Here is a 23,971-nt window from a genome sequence, read left to right as displayed (position 1 = left end):
CTTGAGTAATTTTCACTTATGTCATTCATAATTGGAAGGGGGAAAAAAACCTTCTAATGTGTAACTTTCAAGTGCCTAAGTCATTCTCTGACAGAAAATTCAGATCTTAGTTATTCATACCAACCCTTCTAGGCAAAAAGATGCCTCTGATTATATGATGAAGTAGTCCCTCATATTTATCCCCCTTGGAGGGACTCAGGCTGAATCCCTACCCTAAAATGTTTCCCTCAATCTCCCCTGCCAGTTAGAGTGCCAAAAACATGCTGGGCCCTACCCCATTTAAATGAAAATCCCCTGAGAAGAGCAGTACTTTTGTGTTAATCTGAATTATGGAGGGCAGCAGGCAGAGGAGGACAGGTTTTCTGGGGCTGACATTCCCACTCAGACTTTCCACTAAATATAAAATTGCTGCCTTGATCTATTCTTTTCTCCTGGAGCCTCCAAACCATAGCTGGGAGAGAGTCTTTAAAATTATTTCAACAAGGCTACAGTGAGCTGAGATCATGCCACTGCACTCCAGCCTAGGTGACAGAGTGAGATCCTGTGTCCAAAAATAGAAAAGAAAATGATCTCAAAGGCAGCATGGGTCAGTGAAGGGTACAGATACTAGACTGAGTTTGGATTTGCTACATACCAGCTGGATGACCTTGGACAAATTACTAAACCTCACAGTGCCTCAGTTCTACATCTGCAATGTGGGGGTGATAATGGCACCCACTTCATGTGCCCAGATCTTTGTCTATTCATCTCCTCTTCTCTAATCCAGTAAGCATGAAACTTGGCCCCTTAACACTCTCTCTTGTCTTCCTGTCTGTTTCTTCCTCCCTTGACCTGGGCTTTCTAAATGCTGTTCTCTCCTGTTGGTTCAATCTCTCCTCACAATCTGACCCCTCACCTTCACCTACCACTTTCAGAGTTTACCTTAAATGTTACTTTCTTCTAGAAACTGTCCCTGATTGGATGCCCCCAAATCTGGGGTCAGTGTCTATGTGAATGGTCCTACCACACCCTACATTTCTCTTATCCAGCATCTGTCACCCTGAATTATAGGTATCTCATTCTTTGAGTACAGGAACAATGTCTGTCTCTCTTCTCTCTTGTCCAATGACCAAGCATACAGGTTTCATAAAGGTTGTTGAATTAAGGAATGAACCAGTAGATAGATGGAAGGTTAGACAGAAGCCTAATACCAACTTATGGAAATTCCTACAGACATTTCAGTGGAGAGAGGATGAGAATGGAATTACCCAGAGAAGGGATCTTTGCCATCAAATACAGATTTAGATGTTACTTACTTTACTTTTAAAAATGGATGGCCTTTACTGACAACAGCTCAGAAACTACTTGTTTCATTTATCTCCACATATGTATGTAGTAGTAACATACCCTCAGGATAACAATACCAAGAAGTTTCTTTTTTATTTTAGAAAAGGACAAACAGGAAGGAAAAACAGGAATTGAATCCCCTAGTATGTAGTCATGTGTTTCTGTTTTCTCAGAGCCTCAGAGTTATAGCAAAGAGGTACATGACATTTAGATATGAAGCTCAGATCTCAGTCCCCAGTGAAATAGGGTATTTCCATGAGGTAATCACTCCTCTAAATATGTCAATAGTGTGTTGTCATTCTGTTGAATAGAGCTCCAGCCCCAAGGAATTTCCCTAGGAACCCTGCTTCGGCCATCTCCCTGCCCCCGTGGGAGGGAGGGGTTTGTCTGTTTTTTTGCATTGGTCTGAATGTGAGGTCAGCCCTATCATGCATACTCTTCAGGGCACTGTCCCAGGCACTGAGAAACAACAGGCGGGGAGGTAGACATGGTCTCCATCCAGAGAGAGCAGAGGGTCCCAAGGGTACACAGACAAATCACCATCCCGAGGCATGGAGCCAGGGAAGAGAGCAAGACTTTGTTCATGGACAGGCCAGAAAATGAATGAGGGAGTAGATGAGTGGTCAAACTGAGACCCTTTTGCTTTTGACAAGTTGAGAGTGAAGCAAAGGAAGATGAGGCAGGACTGTGCTGGTGAAGCAGGGTCAGGGGATGCATTTGTAGAGGAAGGAGCCGCTAGAGAGGAGAGACTGTGATAGATGAAAGAGGGACAGAGCGAAGGGCAATGGGAGACAGCAGAAGAATAAGATCAAGATGAAGGAGTCAATTTTGGTTTGAAAAAATTTTTCCTCATCTAAAATCCAGGGATTGGCCAGGCACAGTTGCTCAGGCCTGTAACCCCAGCACTTTGGGAGGCCAAGGTCATCAGATCACCTGAAGTCAGGAGTTTGAGACCAGCCTGGTCTACATGGTGAAACCCCATCTCTACTAAAAATACAAAAAAAAAAAAAAATTGAGCAGGGCATAGCATGGTGGTGAGTGCCTGTAATCACAGCTACTCGGGAGGTTGAGGTAGGAGAATACTTGAACTCAGGAGGCGGAGGTTGCTATGAGCTGAGATAGCTCCACTATACTACAGCCTGGGCCACAGAGCAAGACTCCATCTCAAAACAGAAAAAAGAAAAGAGAGAAGCGGGGGAGGGGAGGGGACAGGATGAGACGAGGAGAGGAGAAGAAACCAGGGATCAAAGATAAAGACAGATTTTCTGGGGAGAGGAGAGAAGTAAGTATAGGGAGTTCCTACTGAAGCCAGGCAGTCCTGGGACCAAACGCCTGCACTGTGACTTGGAGGAAGTTAGAGGCCCTTTTAAATCCTGGATTCATCATTTGCAAGACAAGGTTATTGATACTCGCCTCTCAGATAAAGCGTAGTTATTGCACCAGCCTAGTGCTTATGGCTGCTGCATACATGGTGGCAGCTGTGACGACTACTGTTACACATCTCAGGGAAGCAGAAGGCTCAGGCATCCACAGAAGGAAAACAGGGAAAGGATGGTTTAGGGGCTTTGAGGAAGTGAGCCGCCGTGGGACTATTACAGAGATACCATCAGTAGGCAACTAGAAGGAAGGCCATGAGGTGATGAAGGACCAGCAAAATCAGAGGGCAGGATTTGGGGCAGGATTTGGGTAACTCTGGGACTTTTAGCTGGTAGGGTTCAGCAGCCTGGGAGTGGGATCGACATTTCCATTAACATTGCATGGACATTCACATCCGTGAAGGAAGTGTCTAGTTGCTCTAGTTTGAGGGAAGCTAGTCTTTAGATCAGGGTTTGCACAACGAAGCACCACTCCAGTGCCTGTAATTCTAGGACTCCCTGTTTCACAGCCATCAGCACCAGACACGTTTCCACCACTGTTTTCATTCAAGTCACTGCCCTAACAACCTTCCTGTGTGTGGACAGAAGGAAGAACCAGACAGATGATGAACAATGGTTTATGACAGACCCAACTCAAAGACAGAATGCCTTTGAGATGTTACCTTACACTGCTGGTCATTCATTTTGACAACTTGGATTGTCAATTGACCTGCAGTAAAAGGAGTACCCTAGAACAGTTTCTCAACCTGAGCACTAACGAGATATGGTACCAGATAATTCTTTGCTGTGGAGGGTGTCCTGTGGATCATAAGATGTTTAGCATTATCCCTGGCCTCTACCCACTAGATGCTAGTAGTAGCCCTCCCCGCTTGGGAATCACTCCCCTAGAAGTACAACGATAATCCTGGATGAAAACCATACTGGTGTCCACATTTTATCACTTTGAACTCAGCTGTGAGATCTCCCTAGCTAGCGGTTCTCCAAGGACCTTCTTCCTATGGCCAAGTCCCCAGCTGTTGCATCACTTCATCTAGCAAGGCAGAGCTAAATGGTTGCAAAAAAGTAAAGCTGAAAAACAACAGCTACAGAAACGTACAGGCATTTCATCAGGAGTGGTTCTAGTTTTATAAAGACCGAAACCTATGTACCTTAGGAAGCCCGTTTTATGAACACTAATGCATAACTGTAAACTCAAAATTGCTAGGGTCCCTCTTGGGGTGTTGGAAGAGGCTGGGGCTCACTGAGGGGTCCTCAGCCTCAGGCTTTATTGGTTTCTCCATGAACCTGCTTTTACACATCATGCCAACTTGATTCTTTGCTCAATTTTCTTCTCTTGGCTGAACTTCCCCCCGCCCCAGAATACTATGTTGGATAATTTCACATACAACATTTGCTTCCAACCTGCTTTTCTCTTGTAAACAATTACTTAAGATATTATCCCTTTTGTTTCTTTTTTTTCACAAGTTACTGAAGGTGAAACCATACTGCTTTCCGCAAAAGAGGTGCAAAGTTGATCTGAGACTATGTAAAAGAAACCATCTAGATCTCAATTTCCCAGGCTATATGGAAAATGAAATTGTTCTACTTATTAAAATAGCATTTCTTCACATTCTTGTGACTTACTAAAAATGACCATTAACGTTTTCAGTCGGTTCCATTTTGGTTTTGGTCAGAGTTTTTTCTGAACTGTTTCACTGAGAACTTTGGTGACATTTATCCTTCACTTCCTTTTTTTGTCTGCTGCCCTCTGGGACTGAGGCTAGGGGATGTGGTGCTCTTGTTGGTCAAACAGCTTCTCCTTTTGGATAGGATCAGCTCCAATTCACGATAATAAATCATGTCTTCCTTTTCAAAGTACTCTAATATTTACTCTCGTTATTATTAGAGTTACGTATAAGAATGTTATGTATAAGAATGTGTTGTGAGTGCAGCATAAACCAGGCTCGCCTGGGAATCCATCAATCATCAATCCATCCTCACCCCAACAAGGCAGTCAAGTAGGAATGAAACCTACATATACATAAACAACAGCAACAGTGATGGTCATAATCATCATTTGAGTGTGTACTATGTTCCTACACTACTCCAAGCACTTTATAAACATTACCTCAAAATACAAGGCAGAGTGTGATGTATAATGACAAATCACAAACTGTGTTATCTAGGGTTATACTAATTACAGCTGTCCAGGGAACAGCAGAAAAGTTTCATGGAGCAAAGGGAATCTGAACGGAGCTCTAAGGATCATTGTGCTTTATCCAGGCAGAGATGCTTCGAGTCATAGCACAGACACTCATTTCTTAGTAGCCCTGATGTGGTTCTGGACGTGGTATCCCCAAAACACAGCACCTTGGCACAGTGAGTATTTCAAGCTGAAGGTATTTGAGAAACAGCATTTGCTTGATGGTCTCTCTGACCATTCCCTGCCCTTCTCCCCTGAAGCAGGCATAAGACTTTTATTCAAGAGGTACTCTCCCTATATCCAGAAGAAAGGAACATTCTGGGTTTCTTATTTGTTTGTTTTTGAGACAGTCTCACTCTGTTACCCAGGCTGGAGTGCAGCGGTACAATCTTGGCTCACTGCAACCTTTGCCTCCTGGGTTGAAGCAATTTTCCTGCCTCAGCCTCTTGAGTAGCCAGGATTACAGGCATGCACTACCACGCCCAGCTAATTTTTGTATTTTTAGTAGAGACAGGGTTTCACCATATTGGCCAGGCTGGTCTCGAACTCCTGACCTCAAGTGATCCACCCACCTCGGCCTCCCAAAGTGCTGGGATTCACCGCACCTGGCCAGAAGAAAGGAACATTTCTTATCTCTGAAAACATAGGAACACAGAAAAGAATTTGAACAAACGAAGGTTGCTAAGCTCCCTCCAGTTTATTATCATTAGATCATACCCTCTTTGTCCTGTTTTATTTCTCTATGACCATCCACTCTTCATGAAAGCTAGCAATAATAATATACAAGTCTGTTTCTTTGGGTATTCATTTGCTTAAAAGGCTCCTGTGTCACGTAAAACATACAAAATAAATTTTCATGCTTTTTTCTCTTGTTAATCTGTCTTTTGTTATAGAGATCTCCCCTGTAAACCTAGAGATGGGTGAGGAAAAAATATTTCTCCTTATGTTCTCATACAATATTTGAAGCTACTTATTTAAAAAATGCAGCCGGGAGGGGACTCAAGATGGCGCTGTGAGAACAACCCAGGATTGGAGCCCGCGTTGAATCCGCAAACGGTGAGTCAGTGCTGCATTTCCAGACTGATCTTTGTTACCCACAGAACGGGGAAACTCCCAAGTATAAAAAGACACGGGACGCCAGGCAGTAGGTCTGCCTGGCGAAGCCGGCAGCCGGGGCGGCGGCGGCCGGCCCTACCCAGCAATCCCCACAGGGCGCGCTTGTCCTGGTGCCTTGTTCAACCGGCAACCTGAGACTTGAGAGGGCTGGACTTGAGACTGAACGAGACTTGCACAGTAGCCCAGCCCAGGGGATTGCAGGGACAGATCGTTTGGGATACCCAGTGGGACGAACAAAACCGCGATTTCAAACTATCCCGGGCAGACGGTCCGAGATGCTCTGTGGGGGAGGGGCGTCCACCACTACGGAGGCAACCTGCCCCAACTGATATACACGCCCACTGCTGAGGCAGCCAGCCGTTGCCGAGGCAACCCGCCCCAACTGAGATACACGCCCACTGCTGACGCAGCCAGCCGTTGCCGAGGCAACCCGTCCCTACTGAGATACACGCCCACTGCTGACGCAGCCAGCCGTTGCCGAGGCAACCCGTCCCTACTGAGATACACGCCCACTGCTGACGCAGCCAGCCGTTGCCGAGGCAACCCGTCCCTACTGAGATACACGCCCACTGCTGACGCAGCCTGCCGTTGCTGAGGCAACACGCTACAACGAAGAGACTCCGCCGCAGGGCGTGGCGGAGACCACAGCAGAGCCGGCAGGAACAGCGCGAATCACACAACAGCAGGGCGGAGCCTCGGCAGCCAAACAGTGGCTAGTCTGCCTTCGAGCTGGGCAGGACACCTGATCGGACATCCAAAAATAAAGCCCAAACCCCTCAACACAGAGCATTTGAGAAAAAAAAAAGGGTTGTTTAATGAGCTGTGTTGCAGCAGAATCAAACATAGCAGCATAACAGCCCTGAATGAACAACAGAGTGCACAGCTCAGCAATTAAACCCCTATAAAGTACAAACTGTCTCCTCAAGCAGCTCCCTGACCCCTCTATATCCAAAAGACTGTCATTAGGCAGGCATCATCCTGGGACAAAGAGAGCAGAAAAAGAAACTGGTAGCATCCCTCGCTGTGCCACGGCTACTAGAGGTGCACCCCAGACAAGCAGGGTCTGGAGCGGACCTCAACAGTCATACAGCGAAGGGGCTAGACTGGTAGAAGGAAAACCAAGCAACAGAAATACTTCATCATCAACATTCTGGGTGTCCACTCAGAGACCCAAACGAAAAGTCAGCAACTACGCAGACGACCAGTGGACAAATCCACAAAGATGGGAAGAAACCAGCGCAAAAAGGAGGAAAACACCCGAAACCAGAACACATCGCCTCCTAGAAAGGACCAAAACTCCTCACCGGCAAGGGAACAAAGCTGGACGGAGAATGACTGTGACGAAATGACGGAATTAGACTTCAGAAGATGGATAATGAGAAACTTTTGTGAGCTAAAAGATCATGTATTAAATCAATGCAAAGAAACTAAGAACCTTGAAAAAAGATTCGAGGAAATGATAACAAGAATGGATACCTTAGAGAGGAATATGAATGAATTAAAGGAGCTGAAAAACACAATACGAGAACTTCGCGAAGCAAACGCAAGTTTCAATAGCCGAATTGACCAAGCAGAAGAAAGAATATCTGAAGTCGAAGACCAACTCAATGAAATAAAACGAGAAACCAAGATCAGAGAAAAAAGCGCAAAAAGGAATGAACAAAGTCTCCAAGAAATGTGGGACTATGTGAAAAGACCTAACCTACGTTTGATAGGTGTACCAGAAGGGGACGAAGAGAATGAATCCCAGCTGGAAAATACTCTTCAGGACATCATCCAGGAAAATTTCCCCCACCTAGCAAGACAAGCCAACACTCAATTGCAGGAAATACAGAGAACACCACAAAGATATTCCGCAAGAAGAGCAACCCCAAGGCACATAATCGTCAGATTCAACAGGGTTGAAATAAAGGAGAGAATACTAAGGGCAGCCAGAGAGAAAGGTCCGGTCACCCACAAAGGGAAGCCCATCAGACTCACAGCAGATCTCTCGGCAGAAACGCTACAAGCCAGAAGAGAGTGGGGGCCAATATTCAACATTCTTAAAGAAAAGAACTTTCAACCCAGAATTTCATATCCAGCCAAACTGAGCTTCAGAAGTGAAGGAAGAATAAAATCCTTTGTGAACAAGCAAGTACTCAGAGATTTTGTCACCACCAGGCCTGCTTTACAAGAGCTCCTAAAAGAGGCACTACACATAGAAAGGATCAATCAGTACCAGCCATTCCAAAATCACACTGAATGCTAAAGAGCTTCAACATAATGAAGAATCTACAACAACTAACAGGCAAAACAGCCACTTAGCATCAAAATGGCAGTATCAAATTCACACATAACAATATTAACCCTAAATGTAAATGGACTAAATGCACCAATCAAAAGACACAGACTGGCAAATTGGATAAAAATCCAAAACCCATCAGTGTGCTGTATCCAGGAAACCCATCTCACATGCAAGGATACACAAAGGCTCAAAATAAAGGGATGGAGGAAGATTTACCAAGCTAATGGAAAGCAAAAAAAAGCAGGAGTTGCAATTCTCATCTCTGATAAAATAGACTTTAAAGCAACAAAGATCAAAAGAGACAAAGAAGGCCATTACATAATGGTAAAAGGATCGATACAACAAGAAGAGCTAACGATCGTAAACATATATGGACCCAACACAGGAGCACCCAGATACATAAGGCAAGTTCTTAATGACTTACAGAAGGACTTAGACTCCCACACAATAATAGTGGGAGACTTTAACACTCCACTGTCAATACTAGACAGATCAACCAGACAGAAAATCAACAAGGATACCCAGGGCTTGAACTCAGACCTGGAGCAAGCAAACCTGGTGGACATTTACAAAACTCTCCACCCCAAATCCACAGAATACACATTCTTCTCAGCACCACATCACACCTACTCTAAAATTGACCACATAATTTGAAGTAAAGCACTGCTCAACAAATGCAAAACAACTGAAATAATAACAAACAGCCTCTCAGACCATAGTGCAATCAAGTTAGAACTCAGAATTCAGAAACTGACCCAGAACCGCACAGCTTCATGGAAACTGAACAACTGGCTCTTGAATGTTGACTGGGTAAACAACGAAATGAAGGCAGAAATAAAGAAGTTCTTCGAAACCAATGAGAACGAAGACACAACGTGCCAGAACCTCTGGGACACATTTAAAGCAGTCTCTAGAGGAAAGTATATAGCAATAAGTGCCCATATGAGGAGAATGGAGAGATCCAAAATTGACACCCTATCGTCAAAATTGAAAGAGCTAGAGGAGCAAGATCAAAAAAACTCAAAACCCAGCAGAAGACAAGAAATTACTAAGATCAGAGCTGAGCTGAAGGAGATTGAGACACGAAAAACCCTTCAAAAAATCAATAAATCCAAGAGCTGGTTTTTTGAAAAGATCAACAAAATAGACAGACCACTAGCCAGATTGATTAAAAATAAAAGAGAGAACAACCAAATAGATGCAATAAAAAATGATAAAGGGGAAATCACCACAGATTCCACAGAAATTCAAACCATCATCAGAGAATATTACAAACAACTCTATGCACATAAACTAGTAAACCTGGAAGAAATGGATAAATTCCTGGACTCCTGTGTCCTCCCAAGCCTAAACCAGGAGGAAGCTGAAACTATGAATAGACCAATAACAAGGTCTGAAGTTGAGGCAGCAATTAAGAGCCTACCTCACAAAAAAAGCCCAGGTCCAGATGGGTTCACAGCCGAATTCTACCAGACACACAAGGAGGAGCTGGTACCATTCCTTCTAAAACTATTTCAAACAATCCAAAAAGAGGGAATCCTTCCCAAATCATTTTATGAGACCAACATCATCCTGATACCAAAACCCGGCAGAGACCCAACGAGAAAAGAAAACTTCAGGCCAATATCCATGATGAACATAGATGCAAAAATCTTCAATAAAATATTGGCAAGCCGATTGCAACAGCAAATCAAAAAACTTATTCATCATGATCAAGTAGGATTCATCCCAGGGATGCAAGGCTGGTTCAACATACGCAAGTCTATCAACGTAATTCACCACATAAACAGAACCAAAAACAAAAACCACATGATTATCTCAATTGACGCAGAGAAGGCATTTGACAAAATTCAACAGCCCTTTATGCTAAAAACCCTCAATAAACTCGGTATCCATGGAACGTATCTCAAAGTAATAAAAGCTATTTATGACAAACCAACAGCCAATATCATACTGAATGGGCAAAAACTGGAAGCATTCCCTTTGAAATCTGGTACTAGACAAGGATGCCCTCTCTCACCACTCCTATTCAATATAGTACTGGAAGTTCTAGCCAGAGCAATCAGGCAAGAAAAAGAAATAAAGGGTATTCAAATAGGAAAGGTGGAAGCCAAATTGTCTCTATTTGCAGACGACATGATAGTATACCTAGAAGACCCCATCGCCTCAGCCCAAAAACTCCTGAAACTGATAAACAACTTCAGCAAAGTCTCAGGATATAAAATCAATGTGCAAAAATCACAAGCATTCGTCTACACCAATAACAGACTTAAAGAAAGCCAAATCAAGAGCGAACTGCCATTCGCAATTGCTACAAAAAGAATAAAATACCTTGGAATACAACTCACAAGGAACGTAAGGGACCTCTTCAAGGAGAACTACAAACCACTGCTCAACGAAATCAGAGAGGACACAAACAGATGGAGAAACATTCCATGTTCATGGTTAGGAAGAATTAATATCGTGAAAATGGCTATACTGCCCAAAGTAATTTACAGAATCAACGCTATCCCCATCAAGCTACCATTGACTTTCTTCACAGAACTGGAAAAAACCACCATGAACTTCATATGGAACCAAAAGAGAGCCCGCATAGCCAAGTCAATTCTAAGCAAAAAGAACACAGCGGGGGGCATCACACTACCGGATTTCAAACTATACTACAAGGCTACAGTAATCAAAACAGCATGGTACTGGTACCAAAACAGAGATATAGACCAATGGAACAAAACAGAGGCACCGGAGGCAACACAACATACATACAACTATACAATCTTTGATAAACCTGACAAAAACAAGCAATGGGGCAAGGATTCCATGTTTAACAAATGGTGTTGGGAAAACTGGCTAGCCATGTGCAGAAAGCAGAAACTGGACCCCTTCCTGACACCTTACACTAAAATTAACTCCAGATGGATTAAAGACTTAAACATAAGACCTGGCACCATAAAAACCCTAGAAGGAAATCTAGGCAAAACTATCCAGGACATAGGAGTAGGCAAGGACTTCATGAACAAAACACCAAGAGCATTGGCAACAAAAGCCAAAATAGACAAATGGGACCTAATGAAACTCCACAGCTTCTGCACGGCAAAAGAAACAGTCACTAGAGTGGATCGGCAACCAACAGAATGGGAAAAAATTTTCGCAGTCTACCCATCTGACAAAGGGCTGATATCCAGAATTTACAAACAACTCAAGCAGATTTACAGGAAAAAAACAAACAAGCCCATTCAAAAGTGGGCAAAGGATATGAACAGATACTTTACGAAAGAAGACATATATGAGGCCAACAATCATATGAAAAAATGCTCATTGTCACCGGTCATCAGAGAGATGCAAATCAAAACCACATTGAGATACCATCTCACGCCAGTTAGAATGGCGATCATTAAAAAATCTGGAGACAACAGATGCTGGAGAGGATGTGGAGAAAAAGGAACACTTTTACACTGTTGGTGGGAGTGTAAATTAGTTCAACCATTGTGGAAGACAGTGTGGCGATTCCTCAAGGCCTTAGAAATAGAAATTCCATTTGACCCAGCAATCCCATTACTGGGTATATATCCAAAAGACTATAAATCGTTCTACTATAAGGACACATGTACACGAATGTTCATTGCAGCACTGTTTACAATAGCAAAGACCTGGAATCAACCCAAATGCCCATTGATAATAGACTGGATTGGAAAAATGTGGCATATATACACCATGGAATATTATGCAGCAATCAGAAATGATGAGTTCGTGTTGTTTGTAGGGACATGGATGAATCTGGAAAACATCATCCTCAGCAAACTGACACAAGAACAGAAAATGAAACACCGCATATTCTCACTCATAGGTGGGTGATGAAAAATGAGAACACATGGACACAGAAAGGGGAGTAGTAAACACTGGGGTCTATTGGGGGGAAAAGGGGAGGGCCAGTGGGAGGGGGAGGTGGGGAGGGATAGCCTGGGGAGAAATGCCAAATGTGGGTGAAGGGGAGAAGAAAAGCAAAGCACACTCCCATGTGTGTACCTACGCAACTGTCTTGCATGCTCTGCTCATGTACCCCAAAACCTATAATCCAATAAAAAATTTAAAAAAATAAATAAATAAATAAAATAAAAAATGCAGCCATAATAGATTGTTAAAAGAAGAATGGAACAGAAAGACCACTTTAAGGAAGAGAAGGGAGAACTATATGAGAAAGCCTAGACTAAGAATATTTCTTAGAATTGAGCTAACATGCCGGAAGCGGTGGCTCATGCCTGTAATCCTAGCACTTAGGGAAGCTGAAGAAGGCTGATCACTTGAGGTCAGGAGTTCCAAACCAGCCTGGCCAACATGGTGAAACTCAATCTTTACTAAAAATAGAAAAATTAGCCAGGTGTGGTGGCAGGCACCTGTAATCCCAGCTACTCAGGAGGCTGAGGCAGGAGAATCACTTGAACCCAGGAGGCAAAGGTTGCAGTGAGCCAAGATCACACCACTGCACTCCAGCCTGGGCTACAGACTAAGACTCTGTCTCAAAAAAAAAAAAAAAAAAAAAAAAGGAGCACAAATGAAAGTGTCCTGGCAATTTAGGTATCATGAGTTTCATAACTTCACCCCTTTTTTAAAAAAAGGACACAGGTGCTTGCTCTAAACTCTAAGAAAGCTGACAGAGTGAATCTTTATCCAGGGATGGTAAACGGCAGTAAAATTCTTTGTGGCCGTAAAACACAGGTACAGAAATGTGTTTCATGTGTCAATTTCTTACACTTAAATTGTTGTCTTGTGTTGGAATTTCTGTGGGAAGCCGAGAAGCTTCAATCTGAGGGTACCCCTTTCTGGTGCTCTAACTCTAAACTGACGGTGGGAGACAGTCAAGAGCAGTGCTTTTCAAATTGTAGTGTGCATCTGAATGACCTGGGGGCTCTAAATCAGTCATCTGGGGTGGGGCCTGAGGTCCTGCATTTCCAACAAGCTTGAGAGGCTGAAGGCTTAGAGCAGCAGTTCTCAAACCTGAGCATCCATCAGAAACACAGGGGGCCTTCTGAAAACAGGGGTGGCTGGGCACCACCTCCAGGATTTTGGGGGCTTTTTTTGTTTGTTTGTTTGTTTGGAGACAGAGTCTCTCTCTGTTGCCCAGGCTGGAGTGCAATGGTGTGGTCTCAGCTCACTACAGCTTCCCGCTTCCAGGTTCAAGCAATTCTCCTGGCTCAGCCTCCTGAGTAGCTGAGATTACAGGCACCCGCCACCATGCCCAGCTAATTTTTGTATTTTTAGTAGAGATGGGGTATCACTATGTTGGTCAGGCTGGTCTCAAAACTCCTGACCTCAAGTGATCCACCTGCCTTGGCATCCCAAAGTGCTGCTATTACAGGTGTGAGCCACCGCGCCCAGCCCAGGGTTTTTGGTACAGTAGTACTGAAGTGAGTCTCAAGAATTTGCATTTCTTGGCTGGGCATAGTGGCTTATGTCTGCAGTTCCAGTACTTTGGGAGACTGAGGCAGGTGGATCGCTTGAGGCCAGGAGTTCCAGACCAGCCTGGCCAACATGGTGAAACCCCATCTCTACTAAAACTACAAAAAGCAGCTGGGCGTGGTGGCAGGTACCTATAATCCCAGTTACTCGGGAGGCTGAGACAGAAGAATCACTTGAACGCAGGAGATAGTAGCTACAGTGAGCCACGATGGAGCCATTGCACTCCAGCCTGGGTGACAGAGTGAGACCCGGTCTCAAAAACAATAAATAAAATAAAGAATTTCCATTTTTTACTCATTCATTCATTCATTTATGAGAAGGGAAGTGGTGGAGTGGGGGCAGGGAGTCTCACTATGTTGCCCAGGCTGGTCTTGAACTCCTGAGCTCAAGAATTCTCCCACCTTAGTCTCTTAAAGCACTGGGATTACAGGCACAAGCTGCCAGGCCCAGCAGAGTTTGCATTTCTAACAAGATCCCAGGTGATACACATTTTAAGAACTGCTGGTTTAGAACATCCCTCATGAGTGTGAGTGGTCCCTCACCGGGACCACTTTTGCATGAAAGTTGGGGATTACAGAATTCAAGATGAAACAACCATGACAGGCCTTCTGAGCAGGTATTTTGTGAGTTTAAATGAAAAGAGATCCATATGATTTATTTAGATAACAAATATAAGAATAGCTAACATTTATTAATCTTTTTGCAACACACTAAGGGTATAACTCACATTATCTCACTTGGCATCTGGCATGGACAGCAGTGTTGGTGTTTGATGTCTGGCCGAGGGACCAGCCTAGTGTGCGTGCTTGCTGGGAGGGAGTGTTGCATTTTCTGTGCACTGTTGTGGTCTGCAGAGGTACGTGCATGCCAGGCCAAACCGTCCCTCGGGAAACACCTTTAGATCTAGACTAGCAGACACTAGAGGCCTGAGTTCTGCTTCACAGAGTCTGCAGGAAACAAATGAAAGAACTAGAGTGCAGGTGCTAACAATCATCTGTATCAACCGAAAAAGTACCTGAATATAGAACAGAGTTTATCAAGCCTGGCACACAGCAGGAGCACCTGGATACCCAGGACCCATCCACAGAGGGTGTGATTGGATTGGCCTTGGGAGACACCTGGGCACACACATTTTTAAGAGCTTCCCAGCCAGGGTTGAGAAACATTGGTACAGGTTTTATTTTATTTTATTATTTAAAAAAAAATTTTTTTTAAGGGCACTAATCTGCCAGGTACAGGTTTTACTGGAGCAAGATGAATCAGGGCAGCTGGGGAAGGGAAGGGGCAGAGACCAAATTGAACGAAACAAAACATCTATTCCCAAACTGGATCTCTTAAGTGTTTGCCAAATTGGCCAAATTGGTTTTGTGCTATTCTTTTAGAACAGCGGTCTTCAAATTTAGTATGCATCAGAGTCACCTGGAGGACTCCTTAAAGCAGATTGCTGGACCTACCCCCAGTTTCTAATTTAGCAGGTCTGGGGTGGGCTCAAGAATTTGCATTTCTAACAAGTTCCCAGGTGATGCTGATACTGCTGGTCCCAGAAGTCAGTTGTGTTGCTATTAAGACCTTAATTGCAATGTAGAGAAGGATGCATATATTTCTTATTTTCTACTTCTTCTCAACTCTTTTTTTACTGGAGAAAAAAAAAATGCAAACAAAAGTGAAAACAGGCCAGGTGCGGTGGCTCACGCCTATAATCCCAGCACTTTGAGAGGCGGATCACCTGAAGTCCGGAGTTCAAGATCAGCCTAACCAATATGGTGAATCTCACCTCTACTAAAAATTTAAAAAGTTGACGGGCATGGTGGCACATGCCTGTAATCCCAGCTACTTGGGAGCCTGAGACAGGAGAATTGATTAGGAGGCAGAAGTTGCAGTGAGCTGAGATGGCACCACTGTACTCCAGCCTAGGCAACAGAGTAAGATTCCATCTCAAAAAAAAACAAAAGAAAGTGAAAATATTGAAATTATTCATAATCCAGTGATAGCCACAGTAGACAGCTTTTTTTCCACATAGTAGATATGTATGTATACATACCTACTTTCAGAAATTAGAATGGTCATATGAAGAATGTGTTTGCATCTAGAAAGATATTTATGCATTATTTCAAGTTCCTTCTATAATCTATGCAATACATAAAATCTGATATAATCTATATAATAAATAAAATCCATATAATTTTTGCTGTGAGTTTAGAATTATAACAGTTTCTTTTGATAACACCTTCAATGTTATGTAATAAAAATAGCTTTAAAGATCTATACCTAGCAATTTAAATAAATGTTAAAGAGGCTACTGTCTTGTTAAAACACTGTTTAAGTTGAGGTCTAGTGGTATTATTTTGGTAAAACCCCAGAAGAAATGTTAAAATTGTAGTAGGATCTTTTATCCAGCTACATAGCTTGACCCATAAATGTTTTTTGTTTATGAAATCAGAATATGTCCACAGAGGAGATCCACAGAAAAAAGAAATCAGAATAAAGTCAAGAGCTACTAAAAAGTGTCCATGTTTATAACCCTTTTCTTAATTGAGAATAGTCGTGAATAGCAAAGACTAAGAGTGGCAAGCATTTAGAATTTGTCCCTCACATGTAGGACGACTTAGAAAAACAGCCCACATCACCTGGCAGATGATGGCTCAGTCGGATGTGGTTGTTTAGTTTGCAGACCAAAAGATTATATTAATAAAAGCAAGGCAGAAAAGAATTTAAACAACAACTAGGCCGATACAATAAAACACAAAAATACAAATGAATGAAGAGACAAAACCTCCACAAAGGACAATGCAAATCAAAATATCTAAAAGCTGCAGCAACTGTTCTGAATAGTAAGCCTGAAATTAAATTCAGGAATTGTTTAAGAGAGGACAGCCAAGGGCAGCCCCTGAAGGCTGGTGGTAGTCTTTATTCACTGCCTCAGGAGAGAAGCCTGTCCTCACTTTCAGAGGTGTAGAGGTGTGGGCCATTCCTGCTGCCTTCCTTCCCTCCCAAAGACAGCTCTGTCCCCCAGACACAGTTCTAGATCCTCCCCCTGGGACAGAACAGCACCAACAAAGAAAAGGGTAGTGTTCTCACCCCTGGCTGCACTCCTGAAAACACCTGGCCCGGGCCCCACCCAGGGGCTTCTAATTTAATGGTCTGTGGTGGGAACTAGGTAGCAGTTTGGCTTTTTGGGTTCATTCATTTTTTGTTTTTAGTTTTTTTTTTTTTGGTGTATGTTTTGTTTTGTTTTTTAGACAGGGTCTTGCTCCATCACCAAGGGTTGGGGTGCAGTGGTGCAATCATGGCTCACTGCAGCCTTAAGCTCCTAGGCTCAAGCAATCCTTGTGCCTCAGCCTCCTAAAGTGCTGGGATTACAGGCATGAGCCATTGTGCCTAGCCAGTTTTGTTTTTTAATTGAAGTAATATATACATAGCCAAAAAAGTACACAAATCATGTGTGCAACTTAGTGGATTATCACAAAACATACATATTTTTTATTTGCATAACTGGGTATTTGAGTTGTTTGGGCATTTGAGTTGTTTCTAGTTTGAGCAATTACAGATAATGCTGCTGAAAACATGCATTGTACATGCCTTTTGGTGCATGTGTGCACACTTTTCTCTTGGGTATAAACTAAGGAGTGGAATTGCTGGATTACAGGGTAGATTTTGGTTCAATTTTAGTAGATGCTGCCAAACTGCTTTTCAAAGTGATTCTACCAATTTATACTCCCATTAGCAATGTTTGTGAATTCTAGTTGCTCCACATTCTAGCAAGAGAGCAGTATTTGTAAAAGTTCCCTGGGTACTTCTCCTACTGTACATGAGGAAAAGAACCACCAATGCCATCATGCATCATATGCTTTGCAAATGGCATATGGTCTCACACATGCTAGTGTGCTAGGGATACGGGGCATAGACTGTGTGATGTCTTCACAACCATCCAGGAAGAAAACATTACAGACATTTGTGTTCCCTTTTTGCTAATGAGGACATGACTCAAAGTTAATGTTACCAGAAGTAACAAAGCCATGTAGTGCGTCAAGACTAAAACCCAGAATTCTCAATTTCCATCCCTTTGCTCGTTCCAACATACAGCACAACCTTATTCAGAAGATGTCCAATGTACAGAGGTTTTGGGCAAACCAGATGTCAAGGCACCTTCTGAGTTGTTTGAGTTTCTGTACCAGGGTTTAAGAAAACAAGGAAGCAGAATAAATGACTCAGACTTTCCCTGCCACCAAAGTCTCTGGACTTGGTTGTGAGAAACACAGAGACCCTTCAGGAAGGGATGAAGAACAGGAAATGTGTCCTTTCTGTGCTTGGGACTCTACACAATCAGAATAGGGAAGGGTGCCTACAGGAGCAATATAGCTTGAGCATCCGTCAGACCAGCTAGGCTCTGACCCCAGCTCTTCCCTGTCCTTGCTGGGTGACCTTAGACAAAGGGTTCAATTTCTTTGAGTCTCGACTTCTTCATCAGTAAAACAGGAACAACAATATACATCCTTTAGGTTTTAAGAAATGATTATCTATAAAAACAAATTTATAGCAAGCATTTAATACAATGCAGATTTTTAAACTTTCATTTTTAGACCGTGTCTTGCTCTGTCACCCAGGCTGGAGTGCAGTGGTGCTATCACAGCTTACTGTAACCTCAAACTCCTGGCTCAAGCAATCCTCCTGCCTCAGCCTCCTGAATTGCTGAGATTACAGGTATATACCAACAAGCGCAGCTAATGTTTAAATTTATTTATTTATTTATGTAGAGATGGGGTTTCGCTGTGTTGCCCAGACTGGTCTAAACTCCTGGGCTCAAGCCATCCTCCCCTCCCAGCTTCTCAATGTGCTGAGGTTACAGATGTGTGCCCAGCCTCATATTCTTAATATTACCAGAGACAGCCCATGAGTCCTACATCTTCACTTTTTCCCTCTCTACTGAATCTACTCTATTTTTTCCTCTCTACTGGATCTTTTCCACAAATATTAAAGGTAATTATTTCTCCTATATTTATTTTATTTTTTTATTTGAGACAGGGTCTTGCTCTGTCACTCAGGCTAGAGTGCAGTAATGCAATCATGGCTCACTGCCACCTTGACTTCCCAGGCTCAAGCGATCCTCCCACCTCAGCTTCATGAATAGCTGGAACCGTAGACATACACCACCACGCCTGGCTAATTTTTGTATAGAAATGAGGTTTCATTATGTTTCCCAAGCTGGTCTCAAACTCCTAGGCTCAAGTGATCCACCCTCCTCAGCCTCCTAAAGTGCTGGGATTACAGGAGTGAGCCACTGCACCCAGCCTCTCCTATCTTTAAAAAAAAAAACAAAAAAACTCTCCCAACTTTTCTTCCTCCTCTACTTCCATTTCTCTCTTCCATTTACAACTAATGGCCTTGAAAGAATTGTTTGTGGTCACTGATTCCAATTCTTTGTTTATTCTCTTTTTTTTTTGAGACAAAGTTTCACTCTTTTTGCCCAGGCTGGAGTGCAATGGGACAATCTTGGCTCACCACAACTTCTGCCTCTTGGGTTCAATCAAGTCTCCTGCCTCAGTCTCCCAAGCAGCTGGGATTACAGGCATGTGCCACCATGCCTGGCTAATTTTGTATTTTTAGTAGAGATGAGGTTTCTCCATGTTGGTTAGGCTGGTCTCGAACTCCCAACCTCAGGTGATCTGCCCACCTTGGCCTCTCAATATTTATTAATTCTTTAACCTTTTCAATGAGACTTTGACCCTCTCCACTCCACTGGCACAGTTCTTCTCAAGATTTGACTTTCCTAATGCAATGACTTTGACTTTCCTAAATGCAACAGTGGATTCCCCAGTCCTCATCTTACTTGCTCCATCAGCAGCACTGGACATGGTCAATTCCTCCCTTTCTTATTCATCCTTGCTTGGGTTCCAGGACAAACAACACTCTCCTTATTCTCCTCCTGTCTCACAGGCTGGCCCTCCTGTCTTTTTCACTTGTTTTCCTCTTCTTCCCAATCATAAACACTAGACTGTTTCAGGGTTCATGCCTTGGACTTCTCTTTTTCATCTACCATCATTTTCTCAAAAATCTCATCATCTTTTGGCTTTATTTTCGAGACAGAGTCTCGCTGTTGCCCAGGCTGGAGTGCAGTGATGCGATCTTGGTTCACTGCAACCTCCACCTCCCTGGTTCAAGTGATTTTCATGCTTCAGCCTCCCAAGTAGCTGCGACCACAGGTGTGTGCCACCACACCCAGCTAATTTTTGTATTTTTAGTAGAGACAGGGTTTTACCATGTTGGCAAGGTTAGTCTCAAACTCCTGGCTTCAAGTGATCCACTTGCCTCAGCCTCCCAAAGTGTTAGGATTACAGGCATGAGCCACAACACCCAGCCATTATCTTTGGCTTTAAAAGCCATTTATTAATTGCAGACTCCCAAAACTTATCTCTAGGCCCTGACCTCTCCCCTGAATTCCAAACTGACTGGTTACTTGGCCTTTCCAACAGGATGTCTAACAGGATGTCAGTTCCCATAACTGAATACCTGATCTTCCCCCAAACCTGGACCCATGAAGTTGTCTTTCAGTTCATGGCAGTTTCCTTTTTCTAGTTGCTCAAGTCAAAAATTTTGATGTTCAATTTGACTCCTATCTTTTTCTTATACCCTGCAAACAATCCATTAGCAAATCTATTTTGTTAAATCTCTTCCCTGGATTGCTGCAATAGTCTCCTAACTGGGTCTCACCCTTGCCCTTCACAGTTTATTCTCCGCCTCCTGGGTTTAAGCCATTCTCCTGCCTCAGCCTCCCAAGTAACTCTCTTTTCAAAATATGTCCAGAATCTCACCACTTCTCACTGTCTCAATTACTACTACCCTGTTCTAAGATATTTTCTTCTCTTCCCTGGATTATGGCAATAGTCTCCTAACTGGTCTCACCTTTGTCCTTCAGTTTATTCTCAAATCAGCAGCCAGAGTGATCTTGTTAAAATGCAACTCAGATCATGTCCCTTCACTGCTTGGATCATACCGTGGCTTCCCATCTTGTTCAGAGTAGATTCAAGTCCTTACAAAAGCCCCCCATGACCTCCAGCCACCCACCTACACCTTTCTGACGTCACCTTCTACAGTGTCCCATGCTTACCCTGTTCTCGATTCAGCCATGCTGGCCTGCGGATAGATCCCTAACCTTGTCAGGCTTGCTCCTGCCTCTTGCCTTTACACTTACTGTTCTCTGTGCTAAGAATGCTTTGCCCCCTGATGTTCTGTTCTGGTGCCACTTCCCTCCTCCTCCTATTTTTTTTTTTTTTTTTCTGAGACAGAGTCTTGCTCTGTTGCCCAGGCTGCGCACTATAATCTCTGCTCACTGCAACCTCTCCACCTCCTGGGTTCAAGTGATTCTCCTGCCTCAGCCTCCTGAATACCTAGGATTACAGGCTCCTGCTACTACACCCGGCTAATTTCTGTATTTTTAGTAGAGATGGGGTTTTGCCATGTTGCCAGGCTGGTCTTGAACTCCTAACCTCAGGTGATCCCCCCATTTTGGCCTCCTAAAGTGGTGGGATTACAGGCGTGAGTCACTGTAGCCGGCCCAGGTCTTTCTTTAACTGTCAACTTCTCAGTGCGGCTTTACCTGGCCACTCTCCTTTATTTTCCCTCCAGCACCTCTCACCACTGAACACACTCACATGCACACATGTACACATACGCTATCACTGTTACTATTATTTATCTTGTTTATCGCTTATTTTCCTCAACAGAATGTGCAGGGCATGAGCGCAGCAGGGTTTTTGTGATTTCAGTTCACTCCCTTTTCCCCAGTACCTGGAGCAGTGCTTACCTGTAATACAAGCTTAGTAAATGTTGGCTGAATGAATAAATTAGTCCCTATTCACATACAAAAAACAAAACATCCTTCGTGAAAAGAGCTCCTGGGGGAAATCCCTAAGAGTTCTTTGGCCTAAGAGAAACATGGTTAAAAAGCTGAAGAGGGAAATCGTGTTGGTTTTCCCCTTTATTTCTGAAAGTTCCATTTAAGGAAGACTAGCCAGGCCTGGCCCAGCAATCCCTCTCTAATCCTTAATATGCCTTAATGAGAATGCAGAAATGAGTGGGAGTGTGGCAGGCCAATTCTCCCTGACAATCGCACAGACAGGCCTCCACAGCACCCAGTTACACGGACAGATTCCCACAGCACTGCCTGAACACTGAGCAAATAGTTAAATCTGGGAAATCGGTGCACAGACATCCAAGCTACAAATGAAACATATGGTCAGTAGGAGCCTTGCATGGGCTTCTCCCTTGCTGAAGCAAATCAAAATAATAGGGACAGTTTGTTGTTGTTTGTTTGTTGTTTTGTTTTTTGAGATGGAGTCTAGCTCTGTTGCCTAGGCTGGAGTACAATGGCGTGATCTTGGCTCACCACAACTTCCACCTTCCAAGTTCAGGCAATTCTCCTGCCTCAGCCTCCCAAGTAGCTGGGACTACAGACACAGGCCACCATGCCCAGCTAATTTTTGTATTTTTAATAGAGACAGGGTTTCATTAATTTAATAGAGACAGGCTGGTGTCGAACTCCTGACCTCATGATCCACTCGCCTCAGCCTCTCAGAGTGTTGGGATTACAGGCGTGAGCCACTGCACCCGGCCATAATAGAGACGGTCTTGCATTCCTACTGTCAGGACCCATCTTGGGTCTACAAAATCTGAGACAACACAAGGTAACAGAGGCAGCTGTTTGAATAGATTCATTGGAGAGTCTAAGGCAGCTCTCCAGAAAAAGCTGTAAAGGAGGTAAGACAGAAATAATCACTCCATTACCAGAGTAGACAGACCTTGAAGGAGGTACTGGGGCCATTTAAATAGGACTTAGCTTTTTTTTTTTTTTTTTGCCTCTGACCTTCTAGTTGAAACAAAATTAGTTAGACTTAGGCAAATGCTAGACTACACTAAGAAAACTGTAACACTTTGAGTTGGTCTGGTGGAATTATCTCCCGCCTTCTCCCTGTATCCGGTTATAGTAATAAATTTCCTTCTTTCCTAGTTTGTCTGCTTCTCATTATTGGGTCTCCAGAAAGCACAGCCGGACCTGGCTTGGTTCCGGGAACAGAAGTGAGAGCCTGGGGATACAGAAAAGAAAGGGGAAGGAGAAGAGAAGACAGATGCAGGGCAAATCACCTGTGTGATCCAAGGGACACCAAAAACTCTGTTGCACCAAGCCCCTGCCACAGTATTTACCATACTCTGATCAGGACAGCCCTTTCTTGGGTAAAGTCTCCACATTTCTTTCTTTCTTTTTTTTTTGAGATGGAGTTTCACTCTTGTTACCCAGGCTGGAGTGCAATGGCACGATCTCGGCTCACTGCAACCTCCACCTCCTGGGTTCAAGCAATTCTCCTGCCTCAGCCTCCCAAGTAGCTGGGACTACAGGCGCACGACACCATGACCAGCTAATTCTTGTATTTTTAGTAGAGACGGGGTTTCACCATGTTGACCAGGATGGGCTCGATCTCTTGACCTTGTGAACCACCCACCTCGGCCTCCCAAAGTGCTGGGATTATAGGCGTGAGCCACCGCGCTCGGCCGAGTCTCCACTTTTCTAGGGACCACATTTCAAAGCCCCAGATGTCCTTACTCAAGGCAGAGGGTTCAATCCAAGACAATCCTTTACATCTGCCAGTTCCAAGGGAGGTCTACACCTTGGACCTAAATATTTAAATATTTGTCTATATGTGTCTAAATATTTAAAAGTTATAATCAAGCCAACAAACTGATGAAATATGTTCCATCTTCCTACCCTGATGACAATTTGGAAGGCTAGGTTCAACTTTAGAATTCTCAGACTCCTTAGACTTCTCCGTCAGAAGTGGTGGCACACGAAGGGCCAGCCTCTGGCCCCAGCCCATCCAGCCTCCCTTCTCCTCCCACCCTGGATCCCTCCCACACCACAGGGGCCTCCCACACAGGTATGTGGACACCACTGCCTGCACTTCCAAGCTCTGTCCTGCTGCCCCTTGGCTACTCTGGGCTTTGGGATGCACACACCAGGAATGCAGTCTGCTCTCAAGAGCACCAACACTGGGAACAGGCCTGCAGGAGAGCTAGGGCTCTCTGAGGTCTCAGGTTCCCAAACTGTGATCTTGAAGGAGAGCATGGGCTCTGGGCTAGGGAGGAGTTCCTTGGCCCTAAGGACTCTTCATGCCATGGAGAGGGGCATGGCAGGGGCAGGGCCCTCTAAAGTACAGGGCTCAGGGTAAAGGCCCTCTTGCCAGT

The sequence above is a fragment of the Callithrix jacchus genome, chromosome 14 (assembly GCF_049354715.1).
Source record: "Callithrix jacchus isolate 240 chromosome 14, calJac240_pri, whole genome shotgun sequence".
NCBI classification, from domain to species: Eukaryota; Metazoa; Chordata; class Mammalia; order Primates; family Cebidae; genus Callithrix; species Callithrix jacchus.
Note: the sequence above shows the minus strand (reverse complement) of the source record.